A 15,690-nucleotide genomic window follows, 5' to 3' on the forward strand; every position below is an offset into this window, starting at 1 on the left:
GCCCACCGATTATATACTGATTATATTATATTGATTACGTAATACTGATTATATTATATCGAGTATTATTATATTGACTATATTATATTGATTATATGACACTGATTATATTATATTGAGTATATTATATTGACTATATTATATTGATTATATGACACTGATTATATTATATTGAGTATATTATATTGACTATATTAAATTGACTATATTATATTGATTATATGATACTCTGATCATATTAAATTGACTATATTATATTGATTATATGATACTGATCATATTATATTGAGTATATTATATTGATTATATGATACCGATTATATTATATTGAGTATATTATATTGACTATATTATATTGATTATATGATACTGATTATATTATATTGAGTATATTATATTGACTATATTATATTGATTATATGATACTGATCATATTATATTGACTATATTATATTGATTATATTATATTGATTATATGATACTGATCATATTATATTGACTATATTATATTGATTATATGATACTGATTATATTATATTGAGTATATTATATTGACTATATTATATTGATTATATGATACTGATCATATTATATTGACTATATTATATTGATTATATTATATTGATTATATGATACTGATCATATTATATTGACTATATTATATTGATTATATGATACTGATTATATTATATTGAGTATATTATATTGACTATATTATATTGATTATATGATACTGATCATATTATATTGACTATATTATATTGATTATATTATATTGATTATATGATACTGATCATATTATATTGACTATATTATATTGATTATATGATACTGATTATATTATATTGAGTATATTATATTGACTATATTATATTGATTATATGATACTGATCATATTATATTGACTATATTATATTGATTATATTATATTGATTATATGATACTGATCATATTATATTGACTATATTATATTGATTATATGATACTGATTATATTATATTGAGTATATTATATTGACTATATTATATTGATTATATGATACTGATCATATTATATTGACTATATTATATTGATTATATGATACTAATCATATTATATTGACTATATTACATTAATTATATTACATTGATTATATTACATTTTACTAATTATATTAATTACACTAACTTCTGTTTCTTACAGTATAGTCTCGGACAATTTTTCGCATAAAGATCCACGCTCTGACAATTAATTAACCGCAGATCAAATACAATTACACAACACAATTAGCTGCCATCGCCACCGTCACAAGCTCATCAAAGAAATAACGCGTAAATATCGCCGCGTGTTCTCGCACGTTTCCCAGAATTTATCTACCATGCGAAAAGCAAAAAAACGAAAAAAAGAAAAAAGGAATCGCACACGTTTCGCGTAGCACGAGAACCAGGAATAAAATGGTAGGATCCCGTTCATGCTACTTAATCAGCGGCTCGTGAACCATTGTTGTGCCCCGCGGCCTAATTTCCGGCCCTCGGCAACAATTGAATAGGCTCCGCCGGAAGATTCTCCGGCCTCTGTGTTCTGCTATTTAAAACGATGATCAACGGCGAGCAACAGCTTGTAAACGACCCTCTCGAGCCCGGATAATTGGCCGCGGCGGTGCCGAAACCGAGCGTCGAATTTCAAGTTAATAAATGAATGCGCGCCGATCGGCGGCCCATCGATGAAAGGAAACGCCCCTCCCCCGCGTCGCCCCCGGCTCCATGGACGAGAAGTTCCAGGACGACAGACCGCCTCGTCAGCCCCAGTTCCTTGATCAAAGGAATCGGAATTCTCTTAGGGCCGGCGAAAGATGTGGGTCGAGACGATCGGGGTGAGCGCGCGCGCGCGCACGCGACTGGGAGACAAGAAAATTGCAGATGAGAACTCATCTTTGCAAATAGAGGCGACGATTTATTGGCCGGCTTCTTTTCTTTTTCCACGTATTTTTGCGACGATCTCGCGACCATAACTTGATCACGACTTGTCAGTGGTCTGATATGTTCTTTGTTCCATTTTTCTTTTGGCTGAATTTTGCTTCGCAATTTTATGTGTTAAATTTTAAGGAAATGAAAGTCGAGATAAAAGAACTTTATTTTATTTATTGGTAGATTGTGTGAAATAGAAACAATATAAATTGTTTGCGTCGATTGCAAGGTATTTCATGGAATCGAGTCGAAAAATTTGATTCTTTTTTTAATAATTTTATTGAGCCGAAGATAACGGTGTTCTTGAATTATTTATACCTTTTTCTATTATTTTGTGTCTCACCTATTCGTTTTTTTTTTGTTATATTGTATTCAGCAGTGACACACAAAATATTACATAATATAATTATAATACAAAATTATTATATAAATAAATATTAATTATATAATATTATTAAAATAATAATATTAATTTATTATTAAAATAGATATTATAAATTATTATAATATTATTATAATACAATTTTATAAAATATATTATATATAATACAATATAATATATTATATATAATACAGTATAATATATTGTATAATATATTATATATAATACAATATAATATATTGTATTGTATATAAATTATAAGCGCGCTAAAATGAAATATTCGACTGAATTAGCTTATTTATAGAAAACCCCCCACGTTCCCGTTTCCGACGCGTTCCGTCGTATCCGTAAATCGCCGCCCGGAAATGTAAGTTCGCGTATATGAAATCGCGGGGGCTCCGTCGTCGCGTGAGTAATTAATACGATTAATTGCGCCTTAGAATTCGCGATGTTTATCGTTTCGCGGGAAACAATCGCCTCGAGAAGGCTCGCAGTTTCCAGGACGAGCGGCGTTTACTCTGGGAATCGTTTGCGATAGGGGTCCCGTTCGTTGAAAACGTCGCCGTGATTAATTTCCCACCGGACGGCGGGAATACTCGTTTGAGAATTAATCGACGCGGACCGTTCGGCCCCGTCGGAATTCGTTCGTCGTTAACGACGGGGCTGCGCGGATCGTCGCGCGTCGTTCGGGAACGTCGCGACGGTTTTTCGAAATGTCGACGGATATTTTCGAGAACGAAGCCTCGCCTCGCTTCTTGCAGGGAAGAAGAAAGAAGAATCGGAATCGCTTCGATGCTATCCTTGATTCCGCAATTTGTTACAAACGGACTTTGATTTTGCGCTTTTTTTTACTGGACTGCGGATTTTACGCTTTTTTTTACTAGACTGCGGATTATTTTATGCTTTTGCGATTAGACCGCGGATTTTGTGCGTTTGCGACTGGACTTGTGGATTTTATAAATTTGCAACTAGACTTGCGGATTTATTATTATTTTTATTATATTATATTATTATATTGCGACTAGTCCGTAGATTTTACGAATTTGCGACTATTCTTGCGAATTTTACGCATTCATGACCAAACCGAGAATTATACGAATCAAATGGCGGACCTTAACGCGAAATAAAAATTTTGCTCAACGATTATACGAAACTCTAAACAACTATAAATTAAAAACAAGCTAAAATAATATAAGCTAATAATAATAAGCTTAATAATAAAGCTCTGAACATCTAGCTCTAAAAATAAAAACATATTTCGTCAATTAATCGATCTTAATCGACTGAAAATAACGCAACAACGTTCCCGAATTCTTCCATTATTTTTATTTTCCATTATTTATTCTATTTTCGCGTATCTCTTTTATTAATTTCTGCAACAAATGCATAAAAAATCCGTCGTCGATTTATGATCAGAACGTGGATCTCATTGTACTGCAGAAAAATATTGCATAAATAATGTGACGAGATAATTAGCTATCGACAGTTTATTTATCGATCCGCAGAGAAAAATGCTTCGTTTACGGACAAACTAATTTTCTCCAAGAATATCGAAGCGGTCTGTGTAAGGAGACCCGTTAAGTAGTGCAACACGCTGACTATAGTCGGCCAGTGATGCAGGTCAACGCTCCGCGAATTCGATCCCAGTCTACGGTAGCGTTCGCGTCCACTTCCGTGACTTTCTCCGAATCTTTTCGGATCGTTAGACAGCACATTCTTGTGTAAACATGTAATGGGCTGATTTAGAAAAACTGGCTCGTAATTTCTCCCGCCCGCGGATCGATCATTCTTTCACGTCCGAGAATTCTGTGCAGAACGAAACGTTGCGCGCTGCGTGCACGAGATTCTACAGAGAAATTCTCCACAATTTTTCTTCGGCTTGTAAACCAAAATGGAGAATTTGGGAAGTGGAGATACGATTGTTCGAGCCTCGCGGCTCGATTTTATGGTTGCCGATATATTGTCAAGGGTATTATTTATATGTTATTAATAGAAAATTTGATAGCATAAATTTAATAAAAATGTAGTAAATTTAATAGTATAAATTTAATAATAGTAAATTTAATAGTATAAATTTAATAGTATAAATTTAATAATATAGTAAACTTATTAGTATAAATTTAATAATAGTATAAATTTAATAATAGTAAATTTAATAGTATAAATTTAATAATAGTAAATTTAATAGTATAAATTTAATAATAGTAAATTTAATAATATAAATTTAATAAAGATATAGTAAATTTAATAGTATAAATTTAATAAAGATATAGTAAATTTAATAGTATAAATTTAATAATAGTAAATTTAATAGTATAAATTTAATAATAGTAAATTTAATAGTATAAATTTAATAATAGTAAATTTAATAGTATAAATTTAATAAAAATATAGTAAAATTTAATAGTAAATTTATAGTTGCCGATTGCCAACAATTATGAAAACGAAGTGCAGAATTCGAATAATCGTATCTCATCTTCCCATATTGTCCATCTTCGTTAACAAGTCGAAGGAAAATTGGCGAGAATTTACTGTAATTTGAAATATTCCGAATCGAAACGCTTAGTTCGAGAGTCGAATTTGTTATTCGATCCCGAGTTTCCGCTACTTGCCGATTCTCTCGTTTGTTAGTCATATTTTTCTCATTCGATGCTTTCTAACTCTTTGGAAAGAAAAACTTGAGCCGCGGACGACGACGACGCTGCATACATATTTATTTACCCTCTGTGCTCCGGAGCTTTTACAGTTTATATGTATGATGCAGTTCGGTTGCCAAAAGTTACATGGCCGCGAAGTCGGCTTTTTGTTTCTTTTTTGACAGAACCGACCGGGAGAGCTCGGTCTCAACTTCCAACGCGACATATATTTTCGAAAACAAATACGAAACGCGACGTGCTCTCTATTCTCGATACGATCTATTTTGTGAACACAGCCTTTTATAATAATGTTTAACAATTCTCGAAATATCAACATTCTCGAAGTACGATTTTTTTTCTCGGCTTGCTGGATAAAATCGATGAAGGGACAAGCAAACATTTGATATGCAAGGAAGTTCGACGATTGTTTCCATTGAGGCAGCAATAATTGTTTGCATTTCGATTTATACTTCTGGATGAAAGATTTTGCTGTTTTTAAACATACATTTTCGATTCTTATAAAAAAATCTGTTACAATAAAATCTGTATATTTGAAATAGACAGATAGAAATGAAAGTTAAGAGTGAAAGTTACAAGTTAAAACAATATGTGTATATATATAATGTAAAATACATATAAAGTGCATGTAAAGTACTTGCAAAATACATATAAAATACTTGCAAAATACCTATAAAATATGTACACATGTATAATAAAATTCCACAATAGTTTCCATTAATATAACAATAAAAATTTCCATCTCAATTTATACTTCTGGACAAAAGATTTTAGCGTATATATAAAAATTGAAAATACATCTCTCTCTCTCTCTCTCTCTCTCTCTCTCTCTGTAAAAACATCGAAATCTTTTATTCAAAAATATAAATTGAAATACAAATTATTACTGCTACATTAATGGAAACAATTGCGAAGCTTGACAAATATATACACACATATTGTTTCAACTTGTGCTTAACTACTATACATTACATTATTAACTAAACATACCATTGTTTAACTCTTTCATTTCTATCTACATACCCTCACTATCATCCCAAATTTTCGATATTACATTCGATGGTTCTACATTAACATTACATTTATTCAACACGATCGTTCGCCCGTTTAAATCAGCGCGGCGACGCAAATTCGTTTCGACGCGAATGAACCGTCCGAACGAGAAAATATCCTTTCGCTCGAGATGGTATTTCGTTATCAATGAAATCTCTTGAAATCAAAAACAGGAACGGGACGAGAAACCGTTCGCAAAATCGCGTGGGACATCGTTCCACGTTAACGAAACGCGCATTCGCGGAAGCAGAAAATATGGCACTTCGCGTAGCCGCGTTCCCGAACGAACGCGTTCCCGGCTAATAACAGTTCACGGATCAGCGTTCACAGCGGAATTTCAATGCGGATCGGTGATCATCGCGCTGGACGAAGTTAATCAATAGCAAATACCGCGGCCGGGGACCTCATCAATTTTTCGGCCCTCGGACGCTTTGATGTCGTTCCGTACGCCGACGACGTTTCGTTTCGATCTACATAGAAGGGGGCCCGGAGGGGGGCCAGGAGGGGGCCCGATCATTCCGTGGATCATTCGATCGCATCGCGGCTCCGTCCGCCGATTCCAAAGGTCGCACCCCGCGGGGGGAGGAGGGGTGGGCGCATCGAAAATTCAATGCGTTCGATGACTTTCTACTCGAGGTGTCAATCAACTCCGTCGAAACGACGAATTAACGCGCGAAACGCATCGGCGATCGAAGATGGCCGATCGTGACCGGAAAGAGGGGACGGGGAAAATTTTGTTTTATTCGCGCGGCGCTGAATTTGACGCGCATCGGACCGGATGCTAATTTTTAAAACAGCTCCTGCTTTAATTACTTCGCGCGCAAGCAAATTCGATCCGTTATGAACGGCCGGTGACGTCGGATACACCGGGTGGACGGATAATGATGGACTTTAATGTTTTTTTTTTGTTTTGCTTTAAACAACGACGATTATCGTAACGAAATGAACGCGGAGTGTTTCGTGCCGAGATTTTAATGGATCATGTACGTTCATTCTGTATTCTTCTTTGTGTTCCCGCCGCGTTAATTCTCTGTTCTCCTTTGTTTAGCGAACGATTTTATGGAAATCATTTTGCACCGATCCGTTTATACGAACAATTTTGCTTGAAGCAATTTATGCAAATCGTCTTATAGAAACGATGATGCATCGATCATTTTATGTAAATCCTCTTGTGCGAACAATTTTACGTGAATCATTTTATAGAAAACATTTTAATTTATGCCAGTACACTTTATGCCAATGAAATTTACAATTTCGTGCCGATCATCTTGTGTAAATCATTGTATGCCAGTTATTTTATATAAATCATTTTATGTAAATCATCTTATTCGAACGATTTTACATACATTATTTTATATATATACATAATTTTATGTAAATCATTTCATATATATCATTTTATATAAATAATTTTATGCCAATCGTCTTATATAAATCGTCTTATACAAACAATTTTATACAAATCATTCTATATAAATCATTTGATGCCAACCATTTTATATAAATCATGTTAAGCCAATCATCTTATATAAATCATTCTAAAAGCCAATCATTGTATATAAATCATTCTAAGCCAATAATTTTATACAAATCATTCTAAGCCAATCATTTTATACAAATCATTCTAAGCCAATCATTTTACATAAATCATTCGACGCCAATCATTAGATTCCAATCATTTTACATAAATGTAAATTTAATTCCAAAGCCCCCCCCCCACAAAAAAAAGAGAACAAATCACGGTGTAACGCGAGCCGTGTAGTCATTCGACGATAAACAATCCGGCCGTTTCGGTAGACGCCGTTGTGTTCCGGTCGACGGTGAACGTTAGCCGTCGAATTCGACGTCGAGGCGGCACGTCGGCGTCGCGTTATCGCGAGCAACGGCCGTTCCACGGGCGCGATGAAATGTGTCCGACGAACGAAGACAGTGTCGCAAACGAGCTCATTCGGCGATCGACGGTCTTTAACACCGGCAGTTTGGCCTCCCCCGCGACAAGGCCGACTCGTGTATCGTCGTTTACGATCGTTTTAAAGCACCGACGCCCGCCGCCGCCGCGCGTTCGTATAACGTCGAGAGTGCATAACTGGCCAGCTCGTATCGCGATAAGGACAGGCGGCAGATAACCGACGGTGGAACGCTGGTTCTCTCCGAGGCAGCCTCGCCGTCCCGAGATTTCGCCGGCCGATAGCCGGCTAATTCCCCAGGCCCGGGGATATATTTTGAGCGCACGCCATTAGACCCGCCGTTTAATTAAATAACATTCTCGCGTGGAATTAATAAATCCTCGTCCGCGGGACCGCGGCAATCGGCCGCGTGATCGACGTCGACGACGTTCCGACGCGATGAAAACTCCGATCGTCGGACGATCATCGTCGGACGACCCTCGCGCGACGACGATCGAAAGTGCGGCGATTTTGTAAGAACGAAGGAAAATTGACTGGAGAACTGTTCGTGGGAAAAATGATGTAATATCTCTTTTATATATTAATATCTTTTCAACAATTTTAATTTGATTAACTGAGAAAGCATTTAATATTTGCGAAGCTGACATTGAAACACAAGATTTTGCTGACAAGTATAATATATATATAACAAGAATTTCTAGCTTATTTTATAATATATATATTTATACTATTATACTATTATTATATATACTTATTATACTATTATACTATTTAATAATCTAGCCTATTATAAGTAAGTATAATATATATATATATATATATATATATATATATATATATATATATATATATATAACAAGAATTAATATTAATATTAATATTATTATAATTAAATATAATTATAAATATAATAATTATTATTATTATATTATTATTATTATATTATTTATTATTATTATTATAATATTAATATATAACAAGAATTTCTAGCTTATTTTATAATATCTCTAGCCTATTTAATATTTCTATATTAAATTTCTATTAATTTTCTTTTAATTAAATTTCTAGTCAATTATATTTCTGAACTAAACGAAATTAAATTTCTTGAAAAGCAACAAAGCGTTTTACGACGCTAAAAAAAGCACAGGCACGAGAGTTAATTAAAAACGAAGGATAGAAAATTGAGAGAATTGTTTAAATCGACGAAGACGAACCGATGCTGTCATTTCATTGACGCGACAAATTCGTTAACGGGCGAAGATTAATGCCCCGATTTTGATAAAAGACTCGGCCGACCGACGCCGTGGTAATTTACACAAAAATGTGCGGGGTCACGATGACTTAAAATCTCCTCCCTCCTTCCACCCCCACCCCTTCCGTCCCTCCTCCTAATTCCGCACGGACTACATCATATTTCAATTTCATCAAGATGCCTGACGTCGCGTCCAAAAAGTGATCCGATTGGCGTGGAATGACCCAGCTGCCTCTGTTCGATAGCCGAGCAAGATGGATCATGACGGATGATCGAGTTGCCAGGAGGGGGATGCGCGAGCAAGCTCGACAAGAAACCGACACGGTCTCGAATCGAACGGTCGGAAAAGATGGCCCCTTTCACGCGATCACCCTTTTTTCGCCGCGCCACACTTCTTGTCGACCTCTCCGCCGCCGCTTTCTCGGACAAGCCGCGCGAATGCCGACCATAATTATGCAAAAATCCCGGTGTATCGTAAACTGAAATTCGAGGCAACTTCTTTCTCCTCTTCCGGGTATGCGATATCTCCCTCCCCCCACCCCTCACCCTTCACTCAACCGTTCTGCTTTAATTCTCTGGGGTCGTTCGGAAAGTTTTGTTTCGATTTTGGAAAAGATCTCGTTTCGAAAGGATGTTAAATAATAATAATAATAATGATGATAATAATAATAGTAGTAACAATAATAATAGTAATAATAGTGATAGTAATGATAATAATAGTAATAATAATAATAATAACAAGAATAATAGTAATAATATTAGTAGTAACAAGAAAAATGGTAATAATATTTATAGTAATAATAATAATAATAGTAACAATAATAATAGTAACGATAATAATAGTAATAATAATAATGATAACGATAATAATAATACAGTAGAACCTCGATTAACCGAACTGGATTTTTCTTGAGCTTCGTTATTTAAATTCTCAATTATTTAAAGTACAGTAAATTCTCCGCCAATCGTCAGCAACAATTAAAAACGAACTGTCACAAATTGTCAATTGTCCAAACAGAAAAATTGTCCATTTTTGTTTAAAATCTGAGCGACAATTGGGAAGGATTTACTGTAATAAAACTATTTAACGATTTTAACGAAACTGTTCAATGATCTTAATTAAATTTATATATTATACTATCAACCCTTTACCCCTCGAGACTATTTTAACTACCAAAACGAAGACATCTGTTTCAACCTGCAGTATTTTCATTTGTTACAATCCTTTTTATTTGATACATATGAAATTGAACAATTAATCGACAATTAATCGAATACAGACAAATTTAACAACGTGGAAATTCTTTTGAAAATAGCGTAGCAGTTTTTAGCGTCGCCTCGGAGTCGCCAGTCGAGCGCAAAAAGGGTTAATAATTGATCTAGAATCAAAAGGAAATTAATTATTAATTTTGACTGCGGATAATCGAAGTGCTGCTTCTGATCTAGAATCGAAAGAAATTAACTATTAATTTCGACATCGGATAATCGTAATTCTATTTCGGCGATTTCTTTTCTACACCCTCGCGAATCCATTTAAAAATATGGAAACGCGCGTGCAGCCGAGAGCCAGCCGTCAGACAATGGCCGTTGTCCCGGCGTCGCGGTCCTCTTGTTATTAACGTTTATAAATTTTGTCGTGAATTTCTCGTCGGTGCTCCGCGCGGGCCGCCCCCTGGCCTCGATCAATCTACACTTGTCCCTTCCCTCCCTCGCCTACCCCCGTTGCGAGCAATCGAAGCTCACAACGAGCCGCTTAACGTGACAGGCTCGTACACCCGCGAAGCCTGTTTACCCGTGAAAATTACAAAACTGCACGCGTCGTAATTACACGCGCCTTCGGATTGCTTGGAACTTCAAATATTGGCACTCGCCGAGTGAGAAAGTAAGGCAAATAACCCATCGCGCCGCCTTCCAAGAGAGCGTGATTGCTTTCTAACGAGCATTACTTTGCCGGGAAACGTGCAAATATTTTCGTCGAGTAGAAGCTATTAACCGGACGGATTACGGTTGCCGGGATGATTTTCCCTCGACCATGATCGGCCACGTGGCTGGGACGATTTAAAAGAAATATTTGTCAGCAGGACTGTGTTTGCAGAAACGCCACGGAAACGAGAACAATTTATGAAGTCGACAGTTTCGTGCAGAATTATTATTACGCGCGTATTTTTATTGTGCAGGGTGTTTCATAATTCATGGCAGAAATTGGGCAGTAATCATGGATTTTATGACAGGTTTTTATTTATTAATCACAGACGTTCTGTGACTTTGTTATGAAGAATTATGTTATTTTAATTATACAGGTGGTTTCACAATTCCTGGCAGAAATTGGGCCTGGTAGTATTCATGGATTTTATGGCAGATTTTTATTTATTAATCACAGACGTTCCGTGACTTTGTTACGAAGAATTATGTTATTTTAATTATGCAGGGTGTTTCATAATTCATGGCAGAAATTGGGTCTGGTAGAATTTATGAATTTTATGGTAGATTCTTATTTATTAATCACAGACGTTCCGTGACTTTGTTACGAAGAATTATGTTATTTTAATTATGCAGGGTGTTTCATAATTCATGGCAGAAATTGGGCCTGGCAGTATTCATGGATTTTATGGCAGATTTTTATTTATTAATCACAGACGTTTTGTGATTTTCTTTAGAAAATTATATTCCTTTATTTATATTCTCTATATTTTATATATATATATATATTCTCTATATTTTATATATATATATATTATATTCCTTTATTTATATTCTCTATATTTTATATATATATATATATATATATATATATATATATATATTCTCTATATTTTATATATATATATATACATATATATATATATCTTTATATTCTCTTCTTTAGAAGAATTATATTCCTTTAATTATACAAGGTGTTCCTTAATTTACGGTAGAAATTAGCTCCGATGGATTTTCTGGTAGAGAAGAACAGACTTAAAGAACAGATCTAGCTTATTATATATTAAATATAAAGAATAACTAATAACTTATTTACTCGACGAACGCACGTAAACACGTGCAACTACGGATTAATGCAACTTGGGCACTGACAAAAAATCCTTTCGCACGAATTCTATCGAATTCTACGCTTCGAGGAATCGCGAGAGAAAGTAATTAATGCTCGGAGACCTTTAAAATAGTCCGAACCGTCTTCGAAACGCGTTCGCGAACGCCGGCGAGAACGTCTTCGCTGGGAACAAATAAATCAGCGTCGGTAATTCGGGCAAAGCTGCGGAGCATTTATCAAAAGTAACATTCCGCAGCTACAAATTAGCGCGGAGGAGCGAACGGCAACGCGCCGTGCAGCGCCGGGCGCGCGGCCTAATGATTAATTAAGAGCAGAATTTCGCTCGAATTCGCGAAACATCGAGTGTTTATAAACGCGGCCGACGATGGAACTTTAATTACAAACGTAAACGAGCGATATCTTCCGGGGGTGGCTCCTCCTCGGCTTTCCTCGAGAATCCCCGGCCCCGGCCCGGCCCGGCCCGATAATCTTTAAACGCGGCCGCGTGCGCCGTGCGGACACACAGAGAGAACGCGCTAATTGGCAAGTCGCAAGAAGCATCGAGCCGGCCAGAAAATCCAATAACACCGGGAACACCGACATTCCTACGAGGTTCATTAACCGGGGACAATTATTATCCGATTGTTGAAAGGGCGAACTCCGATCCGGCCGCGGATTTCCTAGTTGCTGCCCGGCGAGCGCAATTATTCCGCGTGCCACTTGATTAGTCTCTCTCTCTCTCCCAGCGAGAGCTTACCTGTGTGTTGTTGTTCGCCGCCGTGTAAGCGGCCGTGTCGTCTCCGACCGGCACCCTGTCCCCGATGTACATATATATATATATATATACGTATATATACACACACGCGCCGCAATTTCAACTTTCAGCTCGTCGCGGCGACGCGCGCGACCCCTCGTGCGTACACAAATTATTTGAATAAACTCCGCTAATTACTCGCGTTAACTCTTCGCTGGATACGACGCCGTGTTTCCGTCGCGGGCTCGCCGAAACCACCCTCTCTCCTCCTCCCCCCGCCCGCGAAATTACGATTGTTCCGACAGACTTGGCGTTAATCGGATAACGGATAGAAAAGTACGAATCGCGACGGGATTCGCGGCTTAATTAACACTTTAGTTGTACCGGGGCCCCGTTCAACTCGGCCGACGAACGAAAATCCGCGCGCGATTGCGGTGAAAAAATCGTAATACCGTTGATAATTATAGCCGAATTATTATGTTTTTATTCTTATTATTCTTTCTGCTTATTATTATTCTTTCCATCTTCTTATTTTTATTCTTATTGTTATTTTTTCTTACTATTACATTTTTCTTATTATTATCTTCTAGTTATTATTTTTTAGTCTGGTTTATTCTTCTTATTATTTTTTCTTATTATTATCTTCTAGTTATTATTTCTTAGTCTGATTTATTCTTATTATTATTTTTTCTTACTATTATATTCTTCTTGCTATTATCTTCCAGTTATTACTTTTTAGTCTCATTTACCCTTCTTATTATTTTTTCTTACTATTATATTTTTCTTATTATTATCTTCTAGTTATTATTTTTCAGTCTCATTTATCCTTCTTATTATTTCTTCTTACTACAATATTTTTCTTATTATTATCTTCTAGTTATTATTTTCTAGTCTGATTAATTAGTCTTATTTTTAGTCTCTTTTTAATTCTGCACTCGTGAGCAGGAAAATGGCGGCGAACCGAGGGATGTTTTTCAAACGTAAAATTCTAAAAAATATCCGTCAATTATTCTTCCAAACAGAATAACAAAAAGATTAAAAAAAAACATTGATTCCAGAATGTTGGTCGCGTTTGACGTCGTTCGGTGATTCAGCGGGCACCCGGTACAATTATGAAAACAGTCGGTCGTCCGATGGTTAACCGAGCCCGCGAATCCCCGCTGTCAGCAGGTGAACGGCCGTCCGGCAAACAAAAAGGGTCCCATTATCGACAAACTGAAATCCTCCGAGGAGAATTCTCCACGCGGCCGAGCGGGAACCGAGCGGAATATCGTCGCGTCGCGGGCGGCTTGAAATATTAGAAAAATCCGGTTCGCCGGCGAAAAAACGGGGTCAGCATTGAAACGTTACACGGGAACACTTTGAGCGGTGGGAGAGCCGGGGGTGTCCCCGAGGCATCGGCCGCGTCGCGAATGACAGCAAAACCGTCTTACACCCGGGGACAGAGCACCGCGTTGTCGGCCCGCCGCGCCGCGCCGGTGTCCGTCAATTCGCGCGAAGAAACGGCCGGGGATCGTCAAAAAGGCAAAAACGCCTCTTTGTCATCCGGTTTCTTTCGTTTGCCGACGATTCGCCGAACGATCCGCCGGCGAATTCGATCGTCGGAGTCGAAGCTGCCGGGAGGGATCGGCGAGGAAAGAAATGCCGTCGCGGTGGATCGGGAGAGAGGAAGAGAGAGAGATAGAGAGAAAGAGAGAGAGAAGCGATCGAGACGGAGAAAGAGAGAGAGCGAAGCGTTTGAGACCGAGAGAGAGAGAGAGAGAGCGAAAAAGCGAGAGAGATAGAGACGAGAGAGAGAGAGAGAGCCGGAGAGAGACGAAAAGAGTGAAAAAGAGAGGGAGTGAAGCGATCGAGACAGAGAGAGAGAGAGAGTGAGAGAAAGAAAGAAAGAAAGAAAGAAAGAAAGAAAATGAGGTGATAGGAAGGGGGAGAGAAAGGAAAAGAAAATGAAATGAAAGAGAGAGAAAGAAAGAAAGAAAGAAAGTAAGAAAGAAAGAAAATGAGATGAAAGAGAGAAAGAAAGAAAGAAAGAAAATGAGATGAAAGAGAGAAAGAAAGAAAGAAAGAAAATGAGATGAAAGAGAGGAAGAGATCAAAGAGAGTGAGAAGGAGAGAGAGAGAGAGAGAGAGAGAGAGAGAGTAAGAGAGGGAGATGGATAAAGAGAGCAGAAGAGACGAACGAACTTCCAGAACTGAATTACTGCAGCGTCGGGAGCGGAAATTCGTGTTTCGAAGGCTTTGTAGTTCTTACGACAGGGCGGGAGGAGGAGGGTGAAGGGGTGGTAGTCGATAAGAAAACACCAATTAAAGGGAGACGCTGGGCGAAAATAATTAGCGCCGGCCCGATGACGCTCCGGGAAGAGGAGAGTAACCGTCGACGAGGACCACCCGATCCCGGAGCCCACCGTCAACGACACCCTTTTTTTTCCCGCCGACGACGTCTTTTTTCTCCGGCTTCCCGTCGCGGAGAGATTCAAGGAAGCGCAATCAATTTTCCGGGAAAGTTGGCTTCAGCTCGCAGCCAGACCGCTGGGTAACCTCGACGGATAATCCTAGCACCGCGGTCATTAATATGGCCGACAAGTTGATCCACCGTGAAAAAATCACCCGACACCGCTAACCTCCGGGCTCGATCGCTCTCTCTCTCTCTCCCTCCCTCTCTCTCCTTTTTTCTCTCTTTTCGTCTCTCTCCGGCTCCCTCGCTCTCTCGATCT

General features: G+C 37.5%; 1 protein-coding gene across 6 annotated transcripts in view; it reads left to right on the plus strand.

Annotated features, from left to right (window-relative positions):
• LOC117219778 (agrin) overlaps positions 1–15,690 on the plus strand; it is an 846,148-nt gene that overhangs the window by 567,109 nt on the left and 263,349 nt on the right. The window lies entirely within an intron of this gene.

This window comes from Megalopta genalis, chromosome 5, assembly GCF_051020955.1.
Source record: "Megalopta genalis isolate 19385.01 chromosome 5, iyMegGena1_principal, whole genome shotgun sequence".
NCBI lineage: Eukaryota > Metazoa > Arthropoda > Insecta > Hymenoptera > Halictidae > Megalopta > Megalopta genalis.